Source organism: Emys orbicularis, chromosome 15 (assembly GCF_028017835.1).
Source record: "Emys orbicularis isolate rEmyOrb1 chromosome 15, rEmyOrb1.hap1, whole genome shotgun sequence".
Lineage (NCBI taxonomy): Eukaryota > Metazoa > Chordata > Testudines > Emydidae > Emys > Emys orbicularis.
Genome location: NC_088697.1, coordinates 10,137,204 through 10,155,231, shown reverse-complemented (window position 1 = coordinate 10,155,231; position 18,028 = coordinate 10,137,204). Strand labels below are relative to the sequence as shown.

The window sequence follows — 18,028 nt, the reverse complement described above, 5'->3', positions numbered from 1 at the left end:
CCTCACTCTGCTTAGCAGAGACCTCCCTGGGGGAGCAGCAGCTGCTAAACCAGGTCTCCCAGATCACAACGGAGGCTGCAGCGTCTGACCCAAGAAGCCGAACCCCAATATTCTGAGCATAGGGGGACAGAGCGTTTGAGCAGCTTCCCTCCTTTAGCTCTCTGGGAGCAGCTAATGAAACCACCTCCGCACAGGGACAGCTGCTGATCTCATTTATCCCATGTTAATCTGGAGTCACTCCTTGTCCTTTCTAGCAGCACCTCTGGATTAACACAGGTCCAAAGGTTTGTCTGCACCCCGCCAATGTACGTGGGTTAATGTAGCCTGGGCGGGGGCTAATTCACCCAACAGGCCGCAGCTCAGAGGAATCGGCTGGCCAAGGGCCTGAGTGAGGGGGAAGAGCTGGCTGGGGGCTATAAAGCCAGGAAACGGGCAAAAGAGAGGGCTGCTGGGGAAAGTCTGCACCCGGCCAGGGGGCGGAGTCATGAAGCAGCAGCAGCAGCAGCCGCCCGTGACACGAGAAAGGGCTGCAGACCCAGAGGGAGAGACGCCATAGATGAGACCAGAAACGTGGAGGGATGACGTCAGAATCCTTTAAACACTTCCATGTCGGGGGGAGGGGGATGACCCTCTTCCCACCTCCCCCCTGATATCTAGGGTAAGGACTCCAGGCACCCATTTGCCTTCCAAACACGTGACGTTCTTACAGTTTTGAAGGGGGAAGAGAAGCAAAACCAGTGGTGATTTCATATCCGACTTTGTAAGTGGATAGAAAGTTATCCCCACCCGTTGCTGGCCAGTCACACAGGCAGAGGGAGGATGCTGCGTGAACAGGAGAACGGAGGAACCAAAAAATATTTACGGCGTTTCCATGCCCGTCACTGGCCAGTAATGGCCACCAGGCACCCACCGCAGAAGCGGCTGCATCTCGGTGTTGGGGAAAGGAACCCCTGATGGGAGACCGTTCATCACATGGAGGGTGAGGGTACGTCCGGTGAAAATGGTGAGGAGAACGTGAGGGTAACATGGAGATGCTCGGGCACTGCAAGGTACCAGTTCCACACAGGGCAGCCCACTGAGGCGAGAACGCCTCGGATTGTGCCATCTGGGGAAAAGCAAAGAGTCCAGCCGACTGTCTGCTTAGCAGCTGGCAGACACTGATCCCCCTACCAAGAAGGGCAGGCCTCTGGCTGTAATGCCTATTAAATAGGGGGCAAGTCTATTTCATCGACCATTTTAAACGATTCTCAAACGAGAAGCAAGTTGATCAGGGGACAATTTAACCCCCCGAATCTGGAGACCGTCTCGGGGCAACAGGTTCCTTCCAAAAAAGCAGATGTTGTCACCATTAACCACCTCCACACCTGAGGATTTTTAAGTGACAGCTGGGAATTAGGTGGAACAAGGCAAACCCTGAGATTTCAGACGCGTGTTCTGTAATGGAAGAGAAAAGGGTGGAAATCTGAACCACAGGTCACTTTTCACACATGAAACGAAAGTGGCAAACTGTATGAGCGCTTACAGGAACAGTTAATAGCTAACGAGGTAAAATCTGCGTGAATTTCATATCCGTACTTGATCATGGGAAAGGGGCCGCAGTTGCAAGGACTTTAGGTCCAGATTAAAGAACGTGAAGGGGAAAGCTGAGATTTTATGTTCCTATTTTATACACCTCTATCCCGATAGAACGCGACCCGATAGAACACGAATTCGGATATAACGCGGTAAAGCAGCGCTCCGGGGGGGCGGGGCTGCGCACTCCGGTGGATCAAAGCAAGTTCGATATAACGCGGTTTCACCTATAACGCGGTAAGATTTTTTGGCTCCCGAGGACAGCGTTATATCGGGGTAGAGGTGTAGTTAGAGATGGAAAAGTGTCAGCATCTTAAAGTAGTAAGAGAAATAAGGGCACGTTTTTAGGGCATTTTAGAGCGCTCTCTGAGATGTGCAGACAAAACAGGTCAAAAATTGGGATGTATTTTGATAAAATGCTGATGATACGAGAGGGAAACACACCGAGATGGGAGGGGATTTTATATCCAAATTAAAGAAAGAGTGGAGGGGAGAAGTGGGCTCATTGGAAGGGATTTTAAGATGAATGTTCAATAAACGGTCCTGGATCCCTCACCCCCGATGGGCAGCAAGGTGCCCTTTGAAAAGCGGCTTTGAGAGGGCAAGCAGAGGGCTTGGCGCAGGAAGGGCTACGTGAGAGCAGGGATGGGGCCGCAGAGGGTGACTGGCAGCGGGAGGGAGGCGAGGGGGGGAGTTGTTTGGGGCAGGTGAGAATACAGCAGCTGTGACTGGGTCACGTGGGGCTGGGCACATGGGGGACCCTTGCTCCCCCCTTCCCCTCCTGTGCCCCTTCCATGCCCTGTTGCTGGCAGAAAATCACCCCTTTGTCTCCACCCCAGAGCCAGCCGCAAGCTGCACCCAACTAATCCCCTTCTCCTTTGGGGAATGACTCAGGGCAAGAGTCTCCCACCTAAGCCAGGTCCACGAGCCGCATATTGAGAAGGTGGAGGGGACAAAAACAACACATTTGAGACGTTAAATTGATATTTGAGAACTAGGGGACCTCGTTCCCCACCAGGAGCAGATCCTGCCCTGGGCACCTGCTTTAATGCAGCTCCGGTCCTGCCCACGGGTGCATTAACACCAAGGGGGCCGATTCCGGGGGGGGGGGGGGGGGGGGGCTGGGAGATTTAATGCCCCCAGGTTCCCTTGGGCAGAGAGTCACTTTCCTGCCCCCCCCCCGCACGTTCCCACGGGCTCTGTCCATTACCTGGCTCCGGAGTGGATGCGGGCAGAGTCCGGGGGGGCTTGTCCCCCCCCGCGGCCGGGCAGGGAGGGGTTAATGCCGGGCTCTCCCCCGCCCAGCACAGACTCGCCCCCGTGTCTGATGCGCTCCGGGCTTTGTTCTCCCGGCTCCTGCCTCCTTCCTCCCGGCACCCACCGCTCCCAGCTGCGCCAGCCCCTTCCTGTGCCCTGTAAATCGCAGCCCGCTGCTGCAGCACTGGCGGGGGCTGCCCCCCCGCCCTTTGCCAGCCCCACAGCTGCTGCCGCCACCCAGGGGCGCTCTCCAGGGGCTGGCTCCGCTGCAGCAGACCGGGGAGCCCTGAGCTCCGGCGCGGCCTCTGCCCCACGGGGGTTTGTCCACACACGTGTGCAGCCGGCGAGATGCAAAGCCGGTCCCATGGCACGGCTGGTGCATGTCCACAGGGCGCCGGAGCGTCCACACTGGGTGCCCTGGCGTGGGCGGGAGAGCGGGGCACGGGGAGTAGCTACACAGGCCCCGGAGGCGCGCAATGCCTCTCTCCTGCCCCCAAACCCCCACCCCTGCTCTGCCCCCAGGCCCGCCCCACCCGTTCCCCCAAGCTCTCACCTCCATCCCCTGCCTCTTCCCACCCCTGCTCCACTCCAGGCCCCCCGCTCTGCCCCCCCAGCCCCGTCTCCCGCCTCTTCACACCCCTGCTCTGCCCCCAGCCCCAGCCTTGCCTCTTCCTGCCCCTGGTCCGCCCCTTCTCCCAAAGCCCCACCCCTGCCCCACCTCTTCCCAACCCCGCTCTGCCCCCACCCCACCCCTTCCCCGAAGCCCCACCCCTGCCCCACCTCTTCCCAACCCCGCTCTGCCCCCACCCCACCCCTTCCCCGAAGCCCCCACCCCGTCCCACCCCTGCTCTGCTCCAGGCCCCCACCCCTGCTCTGCCCCCCCAGCCCCATCCCCCGCCTCTTCCTGCCCCCAGTCCACCCAATCCCCCACCCCTGTCCCGCCTCTTCCCAACCCTGCTCTGCCCCCACCTCACCCCTTCCCCCCAAGTCCCCACCTCTGTCCCACCTCTTCCTGCTCCGCCCCCAGGTCTGCCCTTCTTCCCCCAAGCCCCCACCCCCATGCCACCTCCTCCCACCCCCCCCCCCGCTCCAGGCCACACCCCCACCTCTTCCAACCCAATTCTGCCCCCTTCCCCGAGCGTGCCCTCTTCCCCCCCCCAGCACTTCTGCATGCAGCAAAACAGCTCATTGCAGTGGGTGGGAGGCACTGGGAGGGAGGGGGAGGAGTTGATCAGGGTGTTCACCAGTGGACTGGAGGTGTTGGGGAGGGGCCCACTGGCTAGGGCCGCCGAGCGGGTTTGGGCCCCGGTGAAAAAAAAATTTCGGGCCCCCCAGCAAGGGCGGACCGGCTAAACAGGGCCAACAAACCCGGGCCCCGGGCCCCCTTCCGGACTGCCGGGCCCCAGTAATTTGTACTGGCTCCCCCCCCCCGTCGGCCCTGCCACTGGCTGCCGTTTTCCTCTCGAGGTCCCTTCCTGGCCTGTGGTTGTATGTGATTAGAGTCCTAGCACATCTGTCTGGGGCTTTATCCCTTTGTTTAATCGCTGTGAAAGAGGCATTGGCAAGAGAATTGGTTCCTCTTTTCTATGTGGATAAAATAAAGGCTGCATTCATTCTTTCCAGGGCTACAAGTAATAAAATGCCAACTAGCAGAGGATGGTTTCGATCCATCGACCTCTGGGTTATGGGCCCAGCACGCTTCCGCTGCGCCACTCTGCTGTATGGTTTTTTTTTTTTTTTTAATCTGACATGTTCAGAAGGCCGCTCTTTGTTCTGCTGCGCATGTGGGTTCTGCACTGGAGAGAGAGAGAGATCAGAAGGGAATTTTACAATCTTTTTAAGCAGGTAATTTTGCATGTATTCTTTTCAACGATAAAATAACTGAAATCTGAGAGGTGCATTCTTATCTGCTGGCTAATAATTCGGCAAAAACATCCCATCCCCCCTTGCTTTTCTGTGGGCAAGATACATTCAGTTTGCTGAAAACCTCGTGCTTAACGTGAACAAAATGTTAATCGTTTTTTTATGAAACATTTAAAATTTGTTCTTCATCTCATATGTATCAGAACCAACTCTAGCTTCTGAAAATGAATTCCAGAATCAAGTCTGTCCTAAAAAGTTTGTGGCCAACTTTCGATACCTCTCTCAGCAAGAGAGATCGGAGCATTTTACATACGCCCGTATGTTTTTTCAAAGCCAGTTTTGTTCAGTGAAATGCAAACCCAGAGCGTCTATTGAAAAATATACGGGCCTATGTAAAATGCTCCGATCTCTCTTGCTGAGAGAGGTATTGAAATTTGGCCACAAACTTTTTAGGACAGAGTTGATTTTGGAATTCATTTTTAGAAGATAAATTTGGTTCTAATACATATGAGCTGAAATATTTTAAGCTTGTGAATAATTTAGGGCTCCCTGGAATTTAGGTCAAGATGTGACCTTAGCTAACCCGTGAAATCTGCAGTGTTTCTACCACAATCCGCTACTGCTGCGTGGTCCCTGGGCGTTCAGGGTTGTATTTATTAACCACCCTTTTAAGAACGGGTGGGAGGGCGAGCGGTGAGGCACAGATTCTTCTTGCTCACCCCCCATGGGGTGCGGAGGAACATGGGGGGACAGGATGGATGCCCCAGGTCAGTTTCCCCATGTGGGCATAGGAGGGAGGGTGCAGGACTTAGGATCACAGGATGACAGTGCAGCACCAAATAAGTGTGGCAATACACCTCTTTCACTACAAATTAAACACTGGGGGGACGCAGTGGGGCCCTGGGGGGTGGGGAGCCTGTGGAGATGGGGGAGTGGGGACCCTGTGGGGGCCAGGGGCAATGGGGGGGGAATGGTGCCCACAGGCAGCGCCGTATTTTTCCCTAGGCTGACAAGGCCTAGGCCTAGAGCGGCAAATTTTCAGGGGCGGAAGCTCCCCTCTGCGCCCCGCCCCCCTGCTCCAGCTCACCTCCGCCTCCTCTGCAAGCGCGCCGCGATGTCCTGTTTCTCTCCCCTCCCAGCGCTTGCGCCGGGAAACAGCTGTTTCGCGGGACAGGGAGGGAGGGGGAGGAAGGGGAACGCCACGCGCTGGGGGAAGAGGCGGGCCCGGGGGCGGGGATTTGGGGAAGGGATCCAATAGGGGAAGGGAGGGGGCAGAGTTGGGGCGGGGACTTTGGGGAGTGGGTTGGAATGGGGGTGGGAAAAGGGCGGAGTCGGGGCGGGGCCAGGGCGGCAATTATTTCCCGGCCTAGGGGCAGCAAAATTATTAATCCACCACTGCCCGCAGGGGCACCAAAATACAGATTTGCCCAGGGCTCCATTTCCCCTAAGACCGGCCCTGGTTGAGCTGGTGGCAGAGGGCAAAATCCCGGGTACCCCTTTGGGTACCAAAAGTAACCCCTGATGGGCTGAGCCTTGGTTGCCAAAATTGGGTGGGGGCAAAGGGGCCTTTTCTATTTCCCCCCCTCGCAGGACTGGACATCTCAACCCCCGCGACCCAGGGCCATGTCCCGAAAGGCACCAGGTATCCCCGTGCCTAGGCCAGTTTTAATTTGCGGACCCCTAAAATTTTTTTTGAATGGAGGTGCAGACCCCTTTGGAAACCTTAGACTGTGTCGGCAGATCCCCTGCAGATCACAGTTTGAAAGCCATGGTAATGACAACCTTTCCTGGACCCCTTGAAGGACCTTCCTGGACCCTTAGTCTTCAGACCTCCAGGACAAGGCAGCTCTTCCCTATCTAAGGCCGGGTCTACTCATCAAAATGTCTTCACTAAAGGGTTGCGTCCATGTCTACTCCAGAAGGCCGCTTCTGGTGAAGGAAGCAGCTGGCTCCAAGAACATAATGATTCCACCTCCACAAGAGACGCCCAAACTCTCAAAACCGATTTAACCCTCCCCCCCCTTTTTTTTTGAGAAACCGTACCAAAATGATCACAAGAGTCTTTAATCCGAAAATGCATCCTGAAGGAAATATCTATGCCTAAAAGAGAACATCCTAATGGCTGAGATGTACGAACCAGAACTGTTACAGAGCCTTTCATGATAGCAGCCCTGTTACGCGAGGGAGTTGAAACAATACATCTTTCCGTAAACGCACTCTTTCAGAAGAGGAGATGTGAGATATGTCGATGAATAGCTATTGCACGAGTTTAATGCTAAATTAAAAATTGTTACCGACGTTGCAGCACTTGCAGGCTGTCGTGTTAACAACCTGTGTAGTTAAAGTTGTTAAACGTTTACATAAGAGACATTTTTAAAAATGTGTAAACGTGTGTTTACATGCTACAGTGTAACTGTTCAGTGTATAACATGCTCTTTTATCCATTCTTTACGTGGATTTTCCCCTATAAAAAAATAGAGAAAATAACATGTTTAAGACATCGTAAAACTCACGATAATCCTTAACTCTTGGTTTTGCAGAGGTCTCAGGTCAGGGTGGGACAAGCCCTATCATACGTGCTGCAAAAGTTAAGGATAATAGGTCCAGTTTAAGAGAAGAGTGCAGATAAGGGAAGAAGGGTGAATGTTGATTTTAAATTGTGCGTTTCCATTCTAGATGTTGATTGTAATGCTGAAATTGGAGAAAGGCCAGAGAAGAGAAACAAAAATGATTAAAGATGTAGAAAACATGACCTGTGAGGGCAGGTTGGAAAAAAAAAAGTTGGGTTTGTTTAGTCTGGAGAAGAGAAGACTTGTGGGTGCAGGGCCGGCTCCAGGCACCAGCCGACCAAGCACATGCTTGGGGTGGCACCTTAGAAGGGGCGGCCAATGTTGGGGTGGTGGGGGGCACTCACGGTGTTTTTGTTTTGTTTTTTTTTTGTTCGGCCGGGCGGCGCTCAAGGTGTTTTTTTTTGTTTGTTTTTGTTTTTGTTTGTTTCGGCCGGTCAGCGCGGGGGGTGTTTTGGCGGGGGTGGCGCTGGTGGGGGCTTCGGCGGCGTGGCTCGGCGCTCTGGGGGTTTGGGCGGCGCGGCACTCGGGGGGGGGGCAGGGGTTTGGGCGGCCCGGCGCGGCGCCCGGGGGGCAGGGGTTTGAGCGGCCCCGCGCTCCGGGGGTTTGGGCGGCCCGGCGAGGCGAGGCGCTCGGGGGGGGGTTGGCTGGCGCGATGCTCGGGGGGGCGGGGGTTTGGCCGGCATGGCCCAGCGAGGCGCTCCGGGGGGGGGGGCGGGGATTTGGCCGGCCCGGTGAGGCGCTCCGGGGGGGGGCGGGAGTTTGCCCGGCCTGGCGCGGCGCTTGGGGGGGGTGGTTGGCCGGCGCGAGACTCCGGGGGTTTGGGCAGCGAGGCGCTGGGGGGGGGGGTGTTACGGCGGGGTGGCGCTCTTCTTTTTTGCCTGGGGCGTCAAAAAAGATAGAGCCGGCCCTGGGTGGGTGGGGGGAACATGATGACAATATACAAGTACATAAAAGGTTGTTAAAAGAAGGGGGGAGAAAAATTGTCCTCCTTAACCTCTGAGGATAGGACAAGAAGCAATGGGCTTAAATTGCAGCAAGGGAGGTTTAGGTTGGATATTAGGAAAAACTTCCTAACTCTCAGAGTGGTTAAGCACTGGAATAAATTGCCCAGGGAGGTTGTGGAATCTCCATCATTGGGGATTTTTAAGAGCCGGCTGGACAAACACCTGTCAGGATGGTCTAGATAGTACTTAGCCCTGCCTTGAGTGCAGGGGACTGGACTAGCTGACCTCTCGGGGTCCCTTCCAGTCCTGTGGTTGTGTCTGATTAGACTCCTAGCACATCTCTCTCCTTACAGGAGGGGACTCTCTGGGGCTTTAATCACTGTGAAAAAGTAAATAGCAAGCGAATGTGTTCCTCTTTTCTATGTGGATTAAATGAAGGCAGCCTGAATTCTTTCTTTCCCAGGCTGTAAGTAATAAAAATGCCAACTAGCAGAGGATGGTTTCGATCCATTGACCTCTGGGTTATGGGCCCAGCACGCTTCCGCTGCGCCACTCTGCTGGGTGGAGTTTTTTCTCTCTGACATGTTCAGAAGGCTGTGCAAGTGAGCGGTGCACTGGCGAGAGAGCTCAGAAGGGCATAAGCAGGTAATTTTGCATGTATTCTTTTCAACTGTGAAGGAATGAACTGATCTCTGATAAGAACGCAGCTAGCTGCTGTTCGCTTTAGGCTAATCATTCGGCAAAAGCATCCTGACAGGGGAATGGAGCTCACTGCTTATTTCATTTTTCCAATGGGCAACTCCAGTTTTCTAAAGCAGCTGAACTATTTTAAACTTGTGATTTTTGGGTCTTTTTCTTATATAGGTTCCTATTACCCCCCCTCCCCCGTCCTGATTTTTCACATTTGCTGTCTGGTCACCCTAGGGGCCTCGCTGCTGAAAATGTCACTTTATACAGCAGTAGACCTTGAAAATAAAATCTGGATCATTCAAAGACTCCCAGTCAGGGGAAAAGTGCCTGCCAGGTCCTCTGCCGGACAAGGGCCTTGAAGTTTGGAGTGGGGTGAGTGGAAGCAAGACAGCCCCCCACATTGCTCCTCACCCTCCTCCCCAGCTACCCCCCCAACTCCCCCACTGCAGCTCCCTGCCTGCCTGACCCCCCCTGAGGCCACCCCCAGTTTCTGCAAGCAGCCCCCCGCCCCCATTGCTCCTCACCCTCCTCCCCAGCTACCCCCCCAACTCCCCCACTGCAGCTCCCTGCCTGCCTGACCCCTCCCCCCCGAGGCCACCCCCAATTTCTGCAAGCAGCCCCCACCCCCCATTGCTCCTCACCCTCCTCCCCAGCTGCCCCCCCAACTCCCCCACTGCAGCTCCCTGCCTGCCTGACCCCTCCCCCCTGAGGCCACCCCCAGTTTCTGCAAGCAGCCCCCACCCCCCACATTGCATCCCGGCCCGATCCTGCAGGCGGGGGGGGGGGGGGGGGGAGGGAGGTCCCGGCCAGCCCAGAGCTGGGTTCCCCGCGTGTCCCAACCCCCCTGCGTGGGGCCCGGGGGGCAGGGCCGGGCTCGGGGAGGAGCCGCCCCTTCCTGCCCCCCCGGCCCGGCCCCTTTGTGTGTTTGCAGCGGGGCCATGGCCGGGCCCGGGGGCGCAGCGCGGGGGCTGCTCCGGTCCTGCAGCCCGCGGGGCAGCGCGGTGGGTCCGTAGGGCGGGGACGCGGGGAGGGGCCCGGAGCCCGGCTCGGCTGCAGAGCTCGGAGCCCAGGCGGGGCCTGGGAGGGGTATCTGGGGGTCAGAGCCGGGCTGGGGTTGGGGATCGTGGGACGGTTGGGGGGCAGAGCGGGGAGTTTGGGGGGTATCAGTGGGGGGGCAGAGCGGGGAGTTTGGGGGGTGTCAGTGGGGGGGCAGAGTGGGGAGATTGGGGGGTGTCGGGCGGAAGAGCTGGGGGGTTGGGGGGTGTCTGGGGGGAAGAGCAGTCAGTTTGGGGGGCTGTCAGTGGGGGGGAAGAGCTGGGGGTTTGGGGGGTGTCAGTGGGGGGAGGAGCTGGGGGTTTGGGGGTGTCAGTGGGGGGGAAGCACTGGGGGGTTTGAGGGGCTGTCAGTGGGGGGGGAAGAGTGGCGAGTTTGGGGGGTATTCGGTTGGGGAGGCTCCATGTTCAGATCTGGCGCTTGGGGGGTGTGTGTGGCAGGGGTTGGGGCAATGTCTGAAGTTGGTCGCTTAGGATGTGGGTAGAGTCAGCTGATATCCAAAGCTGGGGGGGGGGGGGGTTGGGCTGCATCCCCGTCACTTCACCACACAGTCCTGTGTTTTCTCGGGAAAACCTGGTCCCTCCCCTTTCACCATCGCCTCCCACATCATCCTCGCTCAGGCTGAATTAGAGCTGGAAAAAAGGTCTCAGGGAGTCCCAGGGGCTCTGCAGGGCAGGACGGGCCCTGACATCTGGCAGCTGGGAGGTGGTTTGCAGCGGTGTGTAACCCCCTCCCCTACTTCTTCCAGGAGCCCCCACCAGAGCGTCCGGCCCCTCTGCCAGCCGAGGGAGAAGCCGCCAAAGCCAAGGAGCAGCGGCAAAGCGAGGAGCTGCTGGTAGGTGCCCAGGGCCCCCTGCCCCTCAGGTTCACCTGGGATCCCAGAGCCCTGAGTGACGGTGAATGCAGGGCCCGGCCTGCCAGCCTCAGCCGGGGACCCATCCCCACGGGAGCCCAGGGAGAGGCAGGGTCAGGCACGGGGGTGACATGATGCCCTTAGGGGGCAGGAGGCTGCTGGGCAGGAGAGGGTCAGTCTGTGTGAGCCCAGAGCCCCTGCCCACGGGCTGGCTGCACGTCACAGTGACCGGGGATCCTTTCTAGCGCCTAGGGGGGAAGGAGATGAACTGTGGGCTGCAGAAATGGAGGGGCTGGCCCAGGGCAATCTGATGAGGTTTTGGGGGGATCAGTCCCCCCCTTGTGAGCGATGTACAGCTCACCCCGGCCCTGCTCCGTCCTCCCTTCCTGGGGTAAATAAACTTCCCATCCCCCAGCACAAGAGGTCCCGTGCTCTGGTAAATAACTCCCCCACCCGCCGGGAGGTGCATTTCTGGTTCTCCCCGGTACCGACCCGCCCTCTCCCTGTGGCTGCAGAAACAGACGGCAGCCGAGAGGCGGAAGATCGTCTGGGAGTGGCAGGAGCTGCGAGGGTTTCTGGAGGAGCAGGAGCAGCGGCTGCTGGCCCGGCTGGAAGAGCTCGAGAGAGCCATTTTCCAGAGAAGGGATGAGGGCGTCTGCAGCCTGTCCCGGGAGATTTCCCTGCTCAGCGAGAGGGGAGGAGACGAGGGGCAGCAGCCGCTGAGCCAACCCCTGCAGGTCAGGCTGTCATTGCAATGATCCTACGCAGCGTTCCTATAGCACAGAGGTGGGCAAACTACGGCGGCCCACGGGACCGTCCTGCCTGGCCCCCGAGCTCCTGGCCGAGGAATGTAGCCCCAGCCACTGCCCCGCTGTTCCCTGGCCCCGCAGCCCCAGCTCGCCCCGCCTCCGGGGCAATGCTCCGGGCAGTGGGGCTGTGAGGTCCTGGGGCAGCGCAGCTGCAGAACTCGGCCTGACCCGGTCTCTGTGGTGCGTGGTGGCAGCGGTGGCATGGCCCAGCTGTAGCACCGCCAGCCACCGGTGCTCCAGGCAGCGCGGATAGGGGGCAGGGAGCAGGGGGGTTGGATAGAGGGCAGGGGAGTTCGGGGTGGTGGTCAGGGGGCGGGGGTGTGGATGGTGGTCGGGGGGAAAAAAGGGGGTTGAATGGGGGCAGGGGTCCCGGGGGGGACAGTCAGGAAGGAGGGGAGGTTGGATGGGGTGGCGGGAGTCCGGGGGCAGTCAGCGGACAGGGAGTGGGGTGTGTGTGGATGGGGCAGGGGTCCCAGAGGGGCTGTCAGGAATGAGAGGAGGGGTTGGATGGGGTGGCGGGAGTCCGGGGGCGGTGAGGGGACAGGGAGCGCGGCTGTGTGGATGGGGCAGGGGTCCCAGAGGGGCTGTCAGGAATGAGAGGAGGGGTTGGATGGGGTGGCGGGAGTCCGGGGGCGGTGAGGGGACAGGGAGCGCGGCTGTGTGGATGGGGCAGGGGTCCCAGAGGGGCCGTCAGGGAACTGGGGGAGTTGGATGGGGCAGGAGTCCCGCGGGGGGCGGGGGGGGAGGAGGACAGATAGGAGGTGGGGGCCGGGCCATGACCCCCTCTCCTAACCGGCCCTCCATACAATTTCCAAAACCCGACACAGCCCTCAGGCCAAAAAATTTCCCCGCCCCTCCTATAGCAGCTTCTCCACCCCAGACTCCAAAGCAGGGAGGGTCAGGGACTTTATCGCTATGATACAAAGGGGGGGCAGCGAGATGAGGGGCAGAGCCCCGCCCGAATCACACAGTGAGTCTGTGGCAGCGCCAGGGATGGGTCCTGGATGCTGCCAACCCTGAGACCTTCTCTCCTCTCCTGGAAATGTCTGTAAATCCCCTCCCCCATGCTGAGGCCCCCCGCTCACACCAGGTTAATAGGTTACTGGGGCCAGGGGGCTTGTGGGACTCTCAGCCCTGGGGGGAATTTGACTCTCAGGGCAGAGAAACATATTCTCCATGTAAAGTGCCTGGGGAGACACTTTCCCCCTGTGGCCACCTCCCAGCAGGGGCCACTGTCCCAGCTGGGGGGGACGGGGGAGACGGCCGCTGCTGTCTGCACAAGAACCCGAGTGTCTGAAATTCCCCTAAATCCCAGAGGCTCCCTGGTGATACCCTGCAGAGCAGGAGGCTCCCGCAGCCTGGGACAAGTCCTCTGACGGCCTTGTCTTTCTCTCCCTCTCTAGGGTGCCGGGAGCTGTGGGGGCAGGTAAGTCCTGGGCTCTGTCTCACTCCCCTCGTGGTGTGTTAGGTCTGGTAACTGCACTGAATACGGAGCTTCCCCCAGCCCCCGCAGTGTGACGCCGGCTTAGAGCCTGTGAGTCTGTCTCCCCTAGCGGCTGCCTCAGCAAGGGGCGGACCCTGTTACTCTCGGACAGCTGATACGGTCCCACCAGGGCTGTCAGACGTATGGGCCAGACCGGGCCTGTCTGACGTATTTATGTGGCCACATCACATATTCACGGTGTGCAGAATCTCAGCTTTCCATATTTTTTTTAAAGTAAGTTTCTAGCCTTCCTGGTTACAAAGAAACCCTCCCAAATGGACACGGAGACAGTGTTGCCTTCCTGAGTCTGCAGACAGCCTGAAACAGCAGCTCAGAGAGCCGTGAATGCCCTTGGGCTCCGTTATTCTCATTGGAGTGTCTGCATAGACGCTGACTTCCTTTATTCCCGGGAGGCGGGGGTGGTGCTTGATCCCAGAGTCTCCCCTTTGTGCCTGGGTGTCCCACTGAAATATGTGGGTGTCCTGCTGTGAATGGAGGTGGGGTGCAGAGTCTTAAATTGATGCTCTGGCCCCCTGACTGTACCAGAAAGTGGAATACGGCCCTGTCCTCCAAATGAGCTGGACACCCCAGGGTTACTGCTTCAGCGGAAGGGCTCAGGGCTTTTGGTGTTAAGGGTCCACGTTCATTCCCTGCTGAAGATACGGCCTCTGTCTGTGTCCACACTGAGTATGTGGGACACACCCACTCTTTGGTCTGTGTCTCCTCCCTTTCCACGTAATCCCAGTGCTGGTGCCCCATGTTACTGGTATTTCCCAGTGTGGGAGGTGGCTGTGAACATAAGAACGGCCAGACTGGGTCAGACCAAACTGTCCATCTAGCCCAGCGTCCTGTCTTCTGACAGTGGCCAATGCCAGATGCCCCAGAGGGAATGAACAGAACAGGGAATCATCAAGTGATCCATCCCCTGTCGCCCATTCCCAGCTTCTGGCAAACAGAGGCTAGGGACACCATCCCTGCCCATCCTGGCTAGTAGCCATTGATGGACCTATACGCCATGAACTTATCTACTTCTTTTTTTGAACCCTGTTATAGTCTTGGCCTTCACAACATCCTTTGGCAAGGAGTTCCACAGGTTGTGTGAAGAAATATTTCCTTTTTTTTTTTAAACTTGCTGCCTATTCATTTCATTGGGTGACCCCTAGTTCTTGTGTTATGAGAAGGAGTAAATAACACTTCCTTATTTACTTTCTCCACACAAGTCATGCTTTCACAGACCTCTGTGATATCCTCTCTTAGTCGTCTTTTCCAAGCTGAAAAGTCCCAGTCTGACATCTCTCTCCTCATACGGAAGCTGTTCCAGACCCCTCATCATTTTTGTTGCCTTTTCCAATTCCAAGATATTTTTTATGAGATCAGGCGACCACATCTGCACACAGTCAGAACGCACAGAACCGGAGCGTCCCGGAGAAAGCTCCTGAACCTGTCTCTGTTCCTTGCCCTCGAGTTTCCCCAGGTCCATCTCTCTGGGCCCATGGTGAGCACAGGGCTGAAGGCAGGTGACTTCCCGTAACAGAGACAATCTCAGGCTACAAAGCTCAGATCCAGGTTTCCTGGAGTTTGGGGGTTGCTGGGCTCAGGGTCTGGGGATCTGGGCCCATTTCTCACCCCTCCTTTCCCCAGCAGGGAGGACGGGGCATTTCAGAAGCCGGAGCCGGGGTTTGCGGAGCTGGAGAAGAGACTCAGCGATTTCTCTCTGCAAAGCGCCCACCTGCAGGAGGTGCTGCTGGGATTCAAAGGTGAGTTGGAGTCTGGGGGTGGCGTCTCCTCTGGTTAGAGCGACCCTCATCCTGGGGAGAGTCGGGGACTCTAGTGATGTTACTGACTCCGGGCTCCATCTCACAGCCCCAGCTCAGCGAGTCACCCTTCCCCATGAAGCAGCCCTGTGGGGCTGGCTCTGTCTGCAGCGGCTGCGTTATCGGCCTCTGATCTCTGTCACCATCTCGTAGTTAACAGCAGTTACATTAATAAGCCATGGGGATTTCTCCACGAATGCGAGGGCCTGAATTCTCACCTCTCCTGTCTTCTCCTTCCCCTAGAGACGCTGCGACTGGAGCTGGAGAGCGACACAGGTACGTGTCCGTCTCTGACGGGCCATGGGGAGATTTCAGACCAATAACCATGTTAGTGATGGGGCATCACGGCCTCCAGCCCCGATGTGCACCTGGAAATGGTGAAACAATGTGAAGCCGGGTGACCCCCATGACTGATTCACTCCTGCTGTGAAGCTTGACGGGGATTCAGAGTGAATCCAGATGTCAGGGGTGAGAAATGCTGCACTGGATCCTTCACAATTTTGTAACCCTTTTGGGGCTTACCCTGTGTTCGCCAGTCCCAGCACGGAGTCCTTCCCCACCCCCTTTTCCTAAAGGGTTATGATTTGTTCTCTTTGGGTTAAGAGTGTCTGCTCTTGGTTCAGATTCACCTTTTCCCAGAAGCTGTTCCATAGTTTCTTTCTGTGTCTCACCAGCCTGGGGAAATTCCTCCTTCCTTCCGTCAGATGGGTCATCTCCATTCTCACAGACAGCCGTTCCTTCAGTAGGATCTGCATCCTCTCTTAAAGAGACACAGTTAATTTCCACAAACGTATAAGAACGGCCGTACTGGGTCAGACCAAAGGTCCATCTAGCCCAGTATCCTGTCTGCCGACAGTGCCCAATGCCAGGTGCCCCAGAGGGAATGAACAGAACAGGTAATCATCAAGTGATCCATCCCCCGTCGCCCATTCCCAGCTTCTGCCAAACAGAGGCTAGAGACACCATCCCTGCCCATCCTGGCCAATAGCCACTGATGGACCTGTCCTCCATGAACTTATCTAGTTCTTTTTTGAGCCCTGTTATAGTCTTGGCCTTCACAACATCTTCTGGCAAGGAGTTCCACAGGTTCACTGTGCATAGTGTGAAAAAATACTTCCCTTTGTTTGTTTTAAACCTGCTGCCTATTAATTTCATTTGGTGACCCCTAGTCCTTGTGTTATGAGAAGGAGTAAATAACACTTCCTTATCTACTTTCTCCACCCCCGTCATGATTTTCTAGACCTCTATCATATCCCCCCTTAGTCGTCTCTTTTCCAAGCTGAGAAGTCCCAGTCTTGTTAATCTCTCCTCATACAGAAGCCGCTCCATACCTCTAATCATTTGTGTTGCCATTTTCTGAACCTTTTCCAATTTCAATATATCTTTTTTTGAGATGGGGCGACCACATCTGCACGCAGTATTCAAGGTGTGGGTGTACCATGGATTTATATAGAGGCAACATGATATTTTCTGTCTTATTATCCATCCCTTTCTTCATGATTCCCAACTTTCTGTTTGCTTTTTTTGACTGCCGCTGCACATTGAATGGATGTTTCCAGAGAACTATCCACAGTGACTCCAAGATCCCTTTCTTGAGTGGTAACAGCCAATTTAGACACTATCGTATATCTATAGTTGGGATTATGTTTTCCAGTGTGCATTGCTTTGCATTTATCAACATTGAATTTCATCTGCCATTTTGTTTACCAGTCACCCAGTTTTGTGTGGTCTCTTTGTAGCTCTTCGCAGTCTGCCTGGGACTTAACTATCTTGAGTAGTTTTGTATCATCTGCAAATTTTGCCACCTCACTGTTTACCTGTTTTTCCAGATCATTTATTAATATATTGAATAGGATTGGGCCCAGTACAGACCCCTGGGGGGTACCACGATTTACCTCTCTCCATTTTGAAAAGTGACTATTTATTCCTACCCTTTGTTTCCTCTCTTTTAACCAGTTACCAATCCCTGAGAGGACCTTCCCTCTTATCCCATGACAGCTTACTTTGCGTAAGAGCCTTTGGTGAGGGACCTTGTCAAAGGCTTTCTGAAAATCTAAGTACACTATATCCACTGGATCCCCCTTGTCCACATACTTGTTGACCCCCTCAAAGAATTCTAGTAGATTGGTGAGGCGTGATTTCCCTTTACAAAACCATGTTGACTCTTCCCCAACAAATTATGTTCATCTCTCTGTCTGACAATTCTGTGCTTTACTATAATTTTAACCAGTTTGCCTGGTACTGAAATCAGGGTTACCGGCCTGTAATTGCTGGGATCGCCTCTGGAGCCCTTTTTAAAAATTGGCATTCTCCATTTGGTACAGAAGCTGATTTAAATGATAGGTTACAGACTACAGTTAGTCGTTCTGCAATTTCACATTTGAGTTCCTTCAGAACTCTTGGGTGAATATCATCTGGTCCTGGTGACTTATTATTGTTTAATTTATGTTTGTTCCAAAACCTCCTCTAATGACACCTCAGTCTGGGACAGTTCCTCAGATCTGTCCCCTAAACAGAATATCTCAGGTTTGGGAATCTCCCTCACATCCTCAGCCGTGAAGACCGATGCAAAGAATTAATTTAGTTTCCCTGCAATGGCCTGATTGTCCTTGAGTGCTCCTTTAGCACCTCGATCGTCCAGTGGCCCCACTGGTTGTTTAGCAGGCTTCCCGCTTCTGATGTACTTAAAAATCTTTTTGCTATTACTTTTTGAGTCTTTGGCTAACTGTTCCTCAAATTCTTTTTTGGCCTTCCTAATTGTATTTTTACACTTCATTTGCCAGTGTACATGCTCCTTTCTATTTTCCTCACTAGAATTTAACTTCCACTTTTTAAAGGCTGCCTTTTTGCCTCTCACTGCTTCTTTTATTTTGTTGTCACTTTTTAGCTGTCTGCCATTACATGATGGAATTGAATGGGACTTTTTTTCATTTGACTGTTTTTCATCAGATCCGACCTGTATTTGATCATCTTCCATCCATCCTCTCCTCCTTACTAGGACATAGAGAATCTCCATTAATAGGTCCTCCCCTAAGGGATGTCTCTGTCCGAACCACATCCTTCTCCGCACCTGTCGGCTTTCCCCCAGCCCTTAGTTTAAAAGCTGCTCTACCACCTTTT

General features: G+C 55.6%; 1 non-coding gene and 1 pseudogene across 1 annotated transcript; one reads left to right on the top strand and one right to left on the bottom strand.

Annotated features, from left to right (window-relative positions):
• LOC135889358 (zinc finger protein 850-like) overlaps positions 1-18,028 on the top strand; it is a 473,854-nt pseudogene that overhangs the window by 438,571 nt on the left and 17,255 nt on the right.
• TRNAM-CAU (transfer RNA methionine (anticodon CAU)) lies at positions 4,477-4,548 on the bottom strand. Its single transcript has one exon. It is a non-coding gene; the product is annotated as a tRNA-Met (tRNA).